We start from the raw sequence: 10,596 nt of genomic DNA, 5'->3' as shown, positions 1-10,596 counted from the left end.
ACAAAGAAACGGGATTGGGGGGGTTATTACAACACTTTAAATAAATTATTACAAACCAAATAAGAGAGGGAGGAGGAAAATATTACAATAAAATAAAACAAAACCTCACAAAACACTAAAAATAAAATAGACAAAAGAAAAAGCTTCATGTGCCTTGGAAATCACTAGAAGTTGGTCAATGTCAGAAGACAACGCCGTCTTGTCCAAAAGAAGCTAACTGGCCAGCTAACTGGCCAGCCAACTAGGCCAAGCAAAACCTATCTTGTTGCAAAACCAAGTAAAGGGACAAACAAAAAATATGCAGGTGGCTCAACTAACCACTGCTGGTTAGCTTACAACACAACTAATATGAAACAAGAGCAAGAAATAAGCAAGAAAAAAAAATATGAGCTAGACTAACTACTTGGATTACAACAAAACACTAGGAAATAGAAAGCAAGAAAATAAATATAAGCTAAACAAACCACTTGAATTATAACAAACCGCTATGAAATAGAAAGTAAGAAAATAAATATGAGATAGAAAATATAAGGAAATGAAAGACTTGAAATTCACATTCCAAAGAAAGATTGAACTTTTTGATTTCCAAACTTCCTCTTGATCACCCTCAAGTTTGCGAAATGTGTTCCCAACCCTCAACTCAAAAATCCAGAATTCTTGCTTGAAATGGTGTACATGGGGTTGTCACTATCAATCAACAAACACTCTTTGTCTTGTCAAAGCTCAACAATATGATTACAATGATGTGTTGTTGCTGATTTTCAGAATAAAAGGTGAGGATAGTAGTGTATTGGTGAGGTAAAACAGTGAAGGAATTTCAGCAACTTTGTGTGACAACCCTCACCACTGATTAATGCTAATCTATGATTATGCATGTTAAGTGACCGATTGACTGAAATTCTGATTGATTGATTGAGTGTATTAGTTTGAATGCATGTCTATCTGTTTGACTGTTAATTGATCTGTTCATATTTTAAGTTTTGAACTGTAAATTGAAGGCCTTATCGGTAGCCGAATCGGAAACTGATTAGTGTTTTGTGTTAATTAGAATTAATGTGATTTTATGGTAAATTTAGTTGGAATTTGATTTGGTATGATTAAATAGGATTAAATAAGCTAAATCACATTAGTTGCTTTAATTACCAAAATGCCATTAAGTGGTCTAGTTCATAAGCCTTTTATTTGATTTCTATATGCTAGCATTATAACATTTCTTCAGCCATTTCTTCAGCCCAACCGACTAGAGAGAGAGAGAGAGAGTTAGGAGAGCTTTGGTTTCTTCAAATAATTGCTTGGAAATTTAGAGGAATTGAAGGAAAATTTACATAATTGAGCTTCCCTTCTTGAACTTGAGGACATAAGGTAGGATATTCATCTTCTTGATTATGAATTCTAGTTGTACCTTGCATGGTTAATGAGTCTTTAGCGATCTAAGTCTAGAATTGGTTCTAACATGTTAAATTGAGAGCTAGATCATGCATACATGTGTACATTGTTGAATTTTGAGGTTGTTTTCTTAGAATCCTCACATGCATGTCCATATTTGGGTTATAGTCCATGAAGTCATCATGTTTTTGAGTGAATTGGCTCATTTGATCATGCATTGGAAGCTTTGAAGTTGATTAAATTCATGCATGTTGCATGTTCATCATGTTCTTGAAGTTTTGTTGAAATGGTGTTTTAATTTAACTACCTTTGGGCTTTGATTTTGCAAATTGATCTTTGAAACATGTCATATTATGAGTTTTAAAGTGTTTTCTAGAAAATTAGCCCAAAAGGATTGAATTTGATGCCTTAAATGTTGAGTTTCATGCTTGGAGACAAATTTGGAAATTCCAGATTTAGGATCCATGCTCGAGCGAGGAACTCCACGCTCGAGCGTACACTCTGAGTTCATGCAGTCCACTTGAGCGAGTAAAGTGACGCTCGAGCGTGAAATGCATGTATCCAGTACTTTTCTTGTGTTTACAGTCCGCTCGAGTAAGAGAGTTCACGCTCAAGCGAGGACCTGTGTCTCACACTCGAGCGTAGATCAAGCGTCCATCGAGCGTGATTTTTGTGCATCTAGTACTTTTACTGTAGTTTACAGTCTCCCCGAGTGAAGGAAGTCACGCTCGAGCGGAGATCCTTTGACTGCATGTCCGCTCAAGCGTAGCGTAGAAAGTCACGCTCGAGCGAGACCCCTGTTTTCTGAAAACTCTGAAAAGTGTTTTAAAGTGCATCTTTGTATCCTCATTCGATCCTAGGCATTCCTAGTCCTAGTTTAAGGCATCTTAATGAGGATATTGATGTAGAACCACACACGGGTCAAGATAGGGATTAAGTTATTGTTTCCCAAACGTGCAACTTAGTATGTGTTCATCCTGTAACTGTGTAGGGTTGGCATCGGAGGACGCTCACTAGCCCATCTGTAGCCCAGAACACTGTGAGTAACAATGTTGTAAAGATATATTCAATCATGAATAATTTCTGAATGATCAACTGTACTACTTTCTGAAATGATATTTCTTACTGAATGAATGCTTGTCCTATTTGCGAATTGTATTTGTGGCATCCATAGCAATTTACTGTTACTGTACTGTACTGCTACTGTCACAGAGATCTCTGTCAGTTCCCATGTTTGAAACCACTACTTTTTACTGATATGATGGCCATCAACTGACTGTTCGGTCTGTTAAGACCTACTGTATTGTTTGCTATTGGACGTACCACTTATGACTGCTATGATCGAATAACTAATATACTGTTCAAATGACTGTTTTAAATACTGAAAGGACATTCATTCTTAACCTCTTTACGCACATGTTATTCACTGGGCTTTAGATTACTGTTTATATATATGTAGGTATCCAGACACCGGATCGGAGCTAGGAGCGTTGGGTTAAACTCCCTTTTTGTCAAGCCAACCAACGTGCCTCACTGCGAGGTTCCAATTGTGTCCAAGCCAAGGCTGCTTCGGGGTGTTTTAGATCTCCCCCCTTTCTGTCTCTGTTTTGTATAGACTGTATAGACTTGTACTGTACTGTTATAGTAGGGATTTGGTCCCTAACCTAAATGCCTGTATATGTGTATGTACATATTGCTTTTGTTTCTGAATGTCGATATGTATGAAAAGTCTTTTTGCATACAGACTGTCACAGCTCATTGGACATCTTTCATTTACCGTTTTGGTTTCCGCCAACCCCTGCACTCTGTATTACTGTTATTACTGTTAAGCAGGCCTTCGGTAATCATGAATTACTGGCTAGTTACGGTACTAAATCTATTTATAATACCAAACCTCTCATATTCCCACTGATTATACCCAATAAATCCATTTTTACACATTGTGCCATCCTACGCTGAGTCTGAAGCAGAAAAGCAGGGGAATACATTGAGGCCCGACCGTGCCTCATTGAGGGTCGGCCCTGCCTTAGTAACAAGAAACACTGTTCTGGCCGGGAGCTCGCCAGCTGCCCATTTTTGAAGATATTTATGACTTCTCTTGCTCAAATTCTATAAAAACGACCATATATCTCTGTTTTAAGGGTTGAAGAATTTCAAAAAAGCCTCTACACCTTCTTGAGAGCTCCTTCTTCTTTATTTTCTTGTGCAAGCAACACTTTGAGAAAACCTATCACCTTGAACCTATATCCATACACCATATACACCTTCACACCTTAGCCTAGGAACCTTGGTTGAGCCTTGAACACCATAATTCAAGCTTGAGAGTGTGGTGAGACATAGTTTGATTCATAAGCAAAAGCTCACTTCTTTGAGAGGTATAAGCTTGTCATCCTCTCATTTACTTCTTGTTCTTTCATTTTCTATCTAGTTCTTGTAGTTTTATGTTATTTTGATTTTATTCCAAATGTTTGAGTTTGGGTTTGGAGAGCTACTAAAAGGGTAGATAGAGAGAGTTTACACTCTTTCTACACCTTTACCTATAGTTCAAACCCTTACTTTTACACTCTTTTTCTTTGTTTCCTAAACTGATTTTCAGAGTTAAAAAAAAAAGGGGCTAAAAATCATGCTTTGAGATTTCAAAAATGGAGGGGTTAGCCACCCCTCATTGTTCTTGCTTACTAGTCTTATTTTCTCTCTTTGTTGATTAGCTTTTTAAGCTCTTTTCATGCATTCTAAGCCACTGTTTTTCATCTCTTGAGGGCTGTTTTGGGATTGTTCTAGGTTGTTTAAATAGTTCATGCTTTGATTAGCTTGGTTGTTGTTTCATAAGTTTGCCCACATAGCTTGGTGTATATTGTTATTAGCTTTTCTTTAACTCATTTCCATATTTAAGAACATCATTTTAACAATCAATTTGCCATTCATCTCTTTCATTTGAGAATTATTTCAACTGGTTGACAGTTATTCAAAACATGAACTAGCGATTTATGCTTAATGGCTTAATCTCTACGGAGGTTCATTGCCAACGGTGTAGTCTCTTTTTCATGTTGAGAATCACCTCCCGTTTGACATATTTTTCACTTAATGGATGTTATCTCTAGTGGACATAACAATCATCTTGGACTTAAAGGATTAAAGGATGGTAAAGACTAATAAATTTGGCTTAAAATGAACTAACCCACATAAAGAAAATGAGATATATTGCTTGGGGTTCGGCCTCCATTGTGTAAAGGGTTGTCTTACATCAATTCATGATGTTTTGATGAATATTGAAGCATCTCTACCTCCTTATTTGAGTTCACTTTATGATAAGAGGGAGGGGTCATTGTTATTCATTGTATTTATTGATTTTTGTCCAAATTGTTCCCGAAACCATCAAGCAATCATCTTGCTCATTGATGCTTTTGGAAACGATTCCAACCTTGTCTCGAGGCTATCCCATGACAGAGAAGTGTGAGAGGGACAAACAGAGTTCAGAACACTCTGTCTGCACGGTTTTCACTTTAGAGCACAAACAAAAATTTGCATGAAATTGAGGTACGACCAGCCTTTTTTAGGCCCGGCCGGGCTTCATTGAGGGTCGGTCGGTCATCAATGTTTGATCAGTAATGTATTTTGCAGAAAGCAGAGGGCAGTGGCTAAAGGTGAAACAGAGCAAGCCTAGGCAGACAGAGTTGTTCTTGGACATTGTGCACACAACCCTTGTGCATCCTTGCTTACATCATTATTGTCAATTAATGGTCCGTGCATTGTTGTAATTAATTTATTTATCATTGTTGTTATAATTAGTCTTGTTAATTATTAGTGTTGTAATTGTTATTATTGTTTTTTTGTAATTGTTATAGCTAGTTAGCTTAAATAGTTAGTTTACTTATCATGGTTATCCTTGTTGTAATAGAATAATTAGCTAGTTAATTTTTCATTTATTTATTCATTCAGTTTTGTAATAATTAGTTAATTTTGGACTTTCGGACTTTGATTCGCACCCTCTTGCACAAGGGCCAATTATGTAATAAGTTGTATGTCTTCCAGCCCCACGTCTTTCTCCCTTTTACTTACTTGCTTACGATGGTTAGTATAGGAACATCATTTTTCAAATTAGCATTCCTATGACTTTGCATCCATTGTCTTGCATACATCCAAGACTCGGCTCATCATACTAACCCAATATCAATGTTCAAATTCATTACTTGAATATGTGCTTTATCGTATGTCTTGAATGAAATCATATGCCATGCTCATGGCCAAGCCTATAAAATACCTAATGTATGCATTGCATTAGTCATATTGCATTAATTAGGAACATGTATGTTTTTCTAATAAATTTGCTTTGTTTTGGCTTGGAGTACTAGGTGAATAATTTTTATGTTTTAGCATCATGCATCGAATGTTTGTGTTACCATGCCAAAGCATACTTCCATGAGGTTAATTGCTTAAATGATATAACTGTTTGAATGCTTGTGGATGAAGGCTAATTGCTTGAATTGGGATAGTTTGATTAATGTCCATTTAAGCCAAATTCACAAAACTATTTCAAAATAAAGCACGAAATCAAATATTCCAATTCTTGCAAATTAGTCTATACCTTGTGTGCATCACATAGTAAAATAACTAATAAATCGGAACAAGGGCATATGATGTAAATAAAAATCACATCATGATAAGTAGAAGCCGATCTTTGATCGGGCGAGTGAGGTGCTCAATTCATGGCCTTCCCCTCTCATACCTAAGTTCCCGAGCCGAGACACTTTGGTGATGACGGACTAATGGCCTTTGACATGAGTCTTGGGTTTCCTAAATTTTTCAAAAATATTTAGGTAGTGACTTTGAAATCTGGCAAAGTAGTCCATTTTTGGCATTTGATTCAAACATCAATTTTCCAAAAAAAATTGCCGGATTTGGACTCTTTTTGTATTTTCACTGTTTCACATTGCACTTTTGAAATTAGATTCAAAACCACGGGAGTCCGAATTGTGGGGCTATTCGTCTTCTGAAAGGGGCACGAAAAGTTAAACCACATAATCCCTCCACCTTTAATAGTTTTCCCACAATACATACATGAGTAAGTCTTCTTTCCATTAACATCTCGTCCCTCGATAACATGTGTCTATGTAATATCATATTTTCTCATTGTGGATTGGGTGGAATTAGCTGTTGAATTCTAGCCATATGACATCTCTCACAACTACAAGGTAGGATAAGAACAAATGAAAAAAGAAAAAAAGTACTCCTATTCAAATTAATATTCTAGCAAGTAGGATTCAATACAATACAATAATCATAATAAAAAAGTACTCCTATTCTGGCTAGAGACTCAATTAAAAAAAAAAAAAAAAAAAAGTCTGATTCAATACAATAATTAAATTAAGTGTAGTTCAAAATTTGAAAGTTAATTTTCTATTAATTATTAGATGCATGCAGTAAAATAGGTCATACGAAAAGGAAAATAATCATAATTATTCATGGGTATCCAAAGCAAGAAAAAGGAAATCAAACAATTAATTTATTATATCATGCGACAATTTTTCATTTTATCTACAGCAACAACAGCAGCAACAGGAGGGTCTCATTCATTTGTTTGCTAGTATTTCTCTTTCAAAATCTCTATTTTTCTATCAATCTATCTATAATCTACAGAATGGAAAAAAAAAAAAAAAAAAAAAGGATTTTTCATATAATGCTAAACAAGAAGGAGATCAAATAGACCCAAATTAGTAGAGGATTTTTTTTTTTTTTTTTTGCAATTTTCGGTGAGAATCTCTATGTTTCTATCTATCTATCTATCTATCTATCTATTTATCTATCTATAATCTATAGGATTTTTTCATATACTGCTAAACAAGAAGGAGATCAAATAGACCCAAATTAGTAGAGGAATTTTTTATTTTTTATTTTTAAATTTTCTATGAGATAGTAAAAGGAAAATAGAAAACAGATCCTTCTTCAAGTAAACCCAAATTTTCTATAAAAAAAAAAGGAGATCAAAGATTTATCAACCCTTTTAAGGCTCAAACTAAATGAAAGATCACTAAGTAGCCTAACAAATTACACAAAAGTAAAGTAGTACTTGGAGGCTAGAGGTTGAGATTCTTTGGCAGTAGTGGTGGTGAATCCATGTATAAAGTTGAGAACTTGATTCGTTAATGGCGAAAAAAACAGAGAGAGACAGATCGGCTGCTTAACAAAAGGAGAGAGACTTATGTGAAGAAGCCCTGGATGGTTACTTTGGAGTGGAAGATTAGAAACGTAAAAGAAATATAGATTTGATCTTAATTTTTTTATTATTATATATATATCATAAGCAAATTGTCCTGGTTTGATTGACCCGTAAACTGGTTGACCGGTTCACCGATTAAACCACTGGTTTCACCGATTCTCTTCAAATACACCGGTTTTTATATTTGCACGAGTTAAGAGGGTTAACAGGACCGAAACCTCACCCGGTCACCGGTTGAATCGGCTAGTCCGGTCTGAGGTTCAAAACCTTGCAAGTTACATTTATAGTCTTTGATTTTTGTTTATTTTGTGGAGATTATGTGTTTTGTGCACTTGTACAAATTTGGTGGGTAACACACAAATTCAAGTAAAAAGTGGCACAAAAGCAGATTCTCCATGCGAGTAGTGAAAATTCCCAGCCTACCACCTCACCACACATGTGGCCTACCACCGCTTGAGCGGCGCACATGGACGCTCAAGCAACCCACCTAGGGTTGCACGCGTGAAAATTTAAGTCTATTCTATTGGGAATAAAAAGAAGAAAAATGGGCTGTTTTGCGGTTCGAAAAAATAATCTAAGGAAAAAGGAGGCTAGGGTTTGAAGAAAATGATTTCTCAAGCTTCAAGGGCAACATGACTTGTGCTACTTGGGATTATTCGTACCTGTACATTAAATGCAACAATCCTCTTGATCAATGTTTCAAAGTTGTAGTTGTAAAATATTGGGTAGTTCGAACCATATTGCAATTGATGGCCGATGTTAAGTCTTATTTATGTGGTTATTGGTGAATTCTTTGTCCTGGGATTTTTCCTAAAAGCAGTATCTCAAACCTTACTTTTAATTTTCAATTCAATTTCTCAATTTCATTTAATTCTTGTTTAGTCATGATATCCCTCAATCTTTTTATCAAAATTAATTTAGAAATTTAACAATTAAATTAGGTTAATTTCCCGTTTGCCCCTATGGATCGATACCTAGACTTACAACTATTCTCAGGAATTTGGTATAGTTTAGTGTTTTTATTTGGTGTGTGAAACGACCCATCACATACTTAATCGTATTACATACGGAGAGAGGGAAGGTTTTAACCGAGTGAACTTAAAGCATCCTAACACGTCTCATGCAAAAAGAGGGCAACTGGTGTAACCAACAGGCATACCTAACAGTATTTCATACGAAAAGGGAAAATGTTTTAATCATGTAAAATGGAGTCCTAACGTGTTTCACGCGGAAGGAGGAAAGGTAATGTAACCAATAGGCGTACCTAATTGTATTTCATACGGATAGAGGGAAAGTTTTAACCGGGTAAGCATCAAAATCTTAACGCGTTTCACGCAAAATGAGGAAGGGGTGGTGTAACCAACAAGTGTACCTAACCATATTTCATACAGAGAGAGGGAAGGTTTTAACCAAGTGAACTTGAAGCATCCTAGCGCGTCTCACGCGAAAGAAGGGAAAGTGGTGTAACCAACATGCATATCTAACTGTATTTCATACGGAAAGGGGGAAGGTTTTAACCATATAAACTGGAGTCCTAATGCGTTTCACGTGAAAGGAGGAAATACGGTGTAACCAACAGGCATACCTATCCGTGTTTCATACAGATAGGAGGAAGGTTTTAACTAAGTAAGCATCAAAATCCTAATGCGTTTCATGTGAAAGGAGAAATGGGTGGTTTAACTAACAGGTGTACATAACTGTATTTCATACGGAGAGTGGGAAGGTTTTAACCAAGTAAACAAGAACATCCTAACGTGTTTTACGCAAAAGAAGAGAAGATGGTGTAACCAACAGGTGTATCTAACCGTATTTCATATGGAGAGGGGGAAGGTTTTAACCAAGTAAACAGGAATATCCTAACACATTTCACACGAAAGAAGGATAGGTCTTTATCAGATGTTGTGTCTGTCGCATGATTCTAGCGATCACAATGCCTGGCCAACAAGCCTTAATTCTTGCAATCCTTTATCCCGAGGACTCTCTTCTTTGTCTTCTTCCTCCACTCTGTCCTCTTCTTAACTGAGGCCCATGAGAAAGACACAGAGCGGAAAAAAAAAATGTAAACCATCATCTGTGGTAGTTTGAATCTTTCTCTTCCTGCATGGCTTTCTCTTGCTCTCTCACTCTCTTCCTTGACCTTACTAATTCCCTAATCGAAATTACAAACACTAACTCTTCCAAGCCTTGACAGAATGCCCCTATCTCTGCCCCTATTTTCAATTTCTCTGCAATATCGGTTGAATGAATAATGGCCACGTAATCTGACATTGATGCCAATCATTTTACACTGAAATCCTATATAGAGACCGTCACCGTAGTCTCCAATCTGTCACACCATTTGCAAAGTAGAACAAATTAGGTGCGACAGTTGACTGAGCAACTATCTCTGCTCCAACATATGTATCAAGATGCGCGACGAGAGCTGAGCTGGCTAGAGAGATAGAATGAGGAATTGAAACACCAAGCAACCAATATGGAAAGGTTCGATGGCCGGTGGGGGATAATTTCCTTCAAAAATCCTGCAAATCCTGAGGTAGGGCCTTCGAAGCTCTCCTTAGAGTATATACCTTGAGGAGGGGTAACTGGCTGTAGAGTTGAGCAATGGAACTGTTTGCACGTGAAGTCAACCTTTGACGCTTATTGCCGAGCTATTACCAAAAATCTGAGAACACCCTGTCTCTATTTTATGTTTTTCCATTTTTTTGTTCTTTCTTTTCTTTCTTCTGCTTTTGATGTAAAGGGTGACCTTGATGACATTGCTATTTCATTTTTGCTTTAAGGAATCGAACACCAATGTATTAGCTTCAGATTTTCTATTTTCTTGAAATTTTCTTGTTTTGGCGAGCTGTAATCGGAAAATTGGACTTTTAATGAAAGAAAACGCTTTATTCTAGACATCGTGGCAAGAATGGCATGATATTTGAGTACAACATTTTGTTTGTAATTTGAAACCAAAAGTGACTAATTTTCAATAAGTTCTGGATTGGTCATTA

Source organism: Camellia sinensis, chromosome 8, assembly GCF_055761805.1.
Source record: "Camellia sinensis isolate YWXY chromosome 8, ASM5576180v1, whole genome shotgun sequence".
In the NCBI taxonomy this organism is placed as follows: Eukaryota; Viridiplantae; Streptophyta; class Magnoliopsida; order Ericales; family Theaceae; genus Camellia; species Camellia sinensis.
This window is presented reverse-complemented; position numbering follows the sequence as displayed.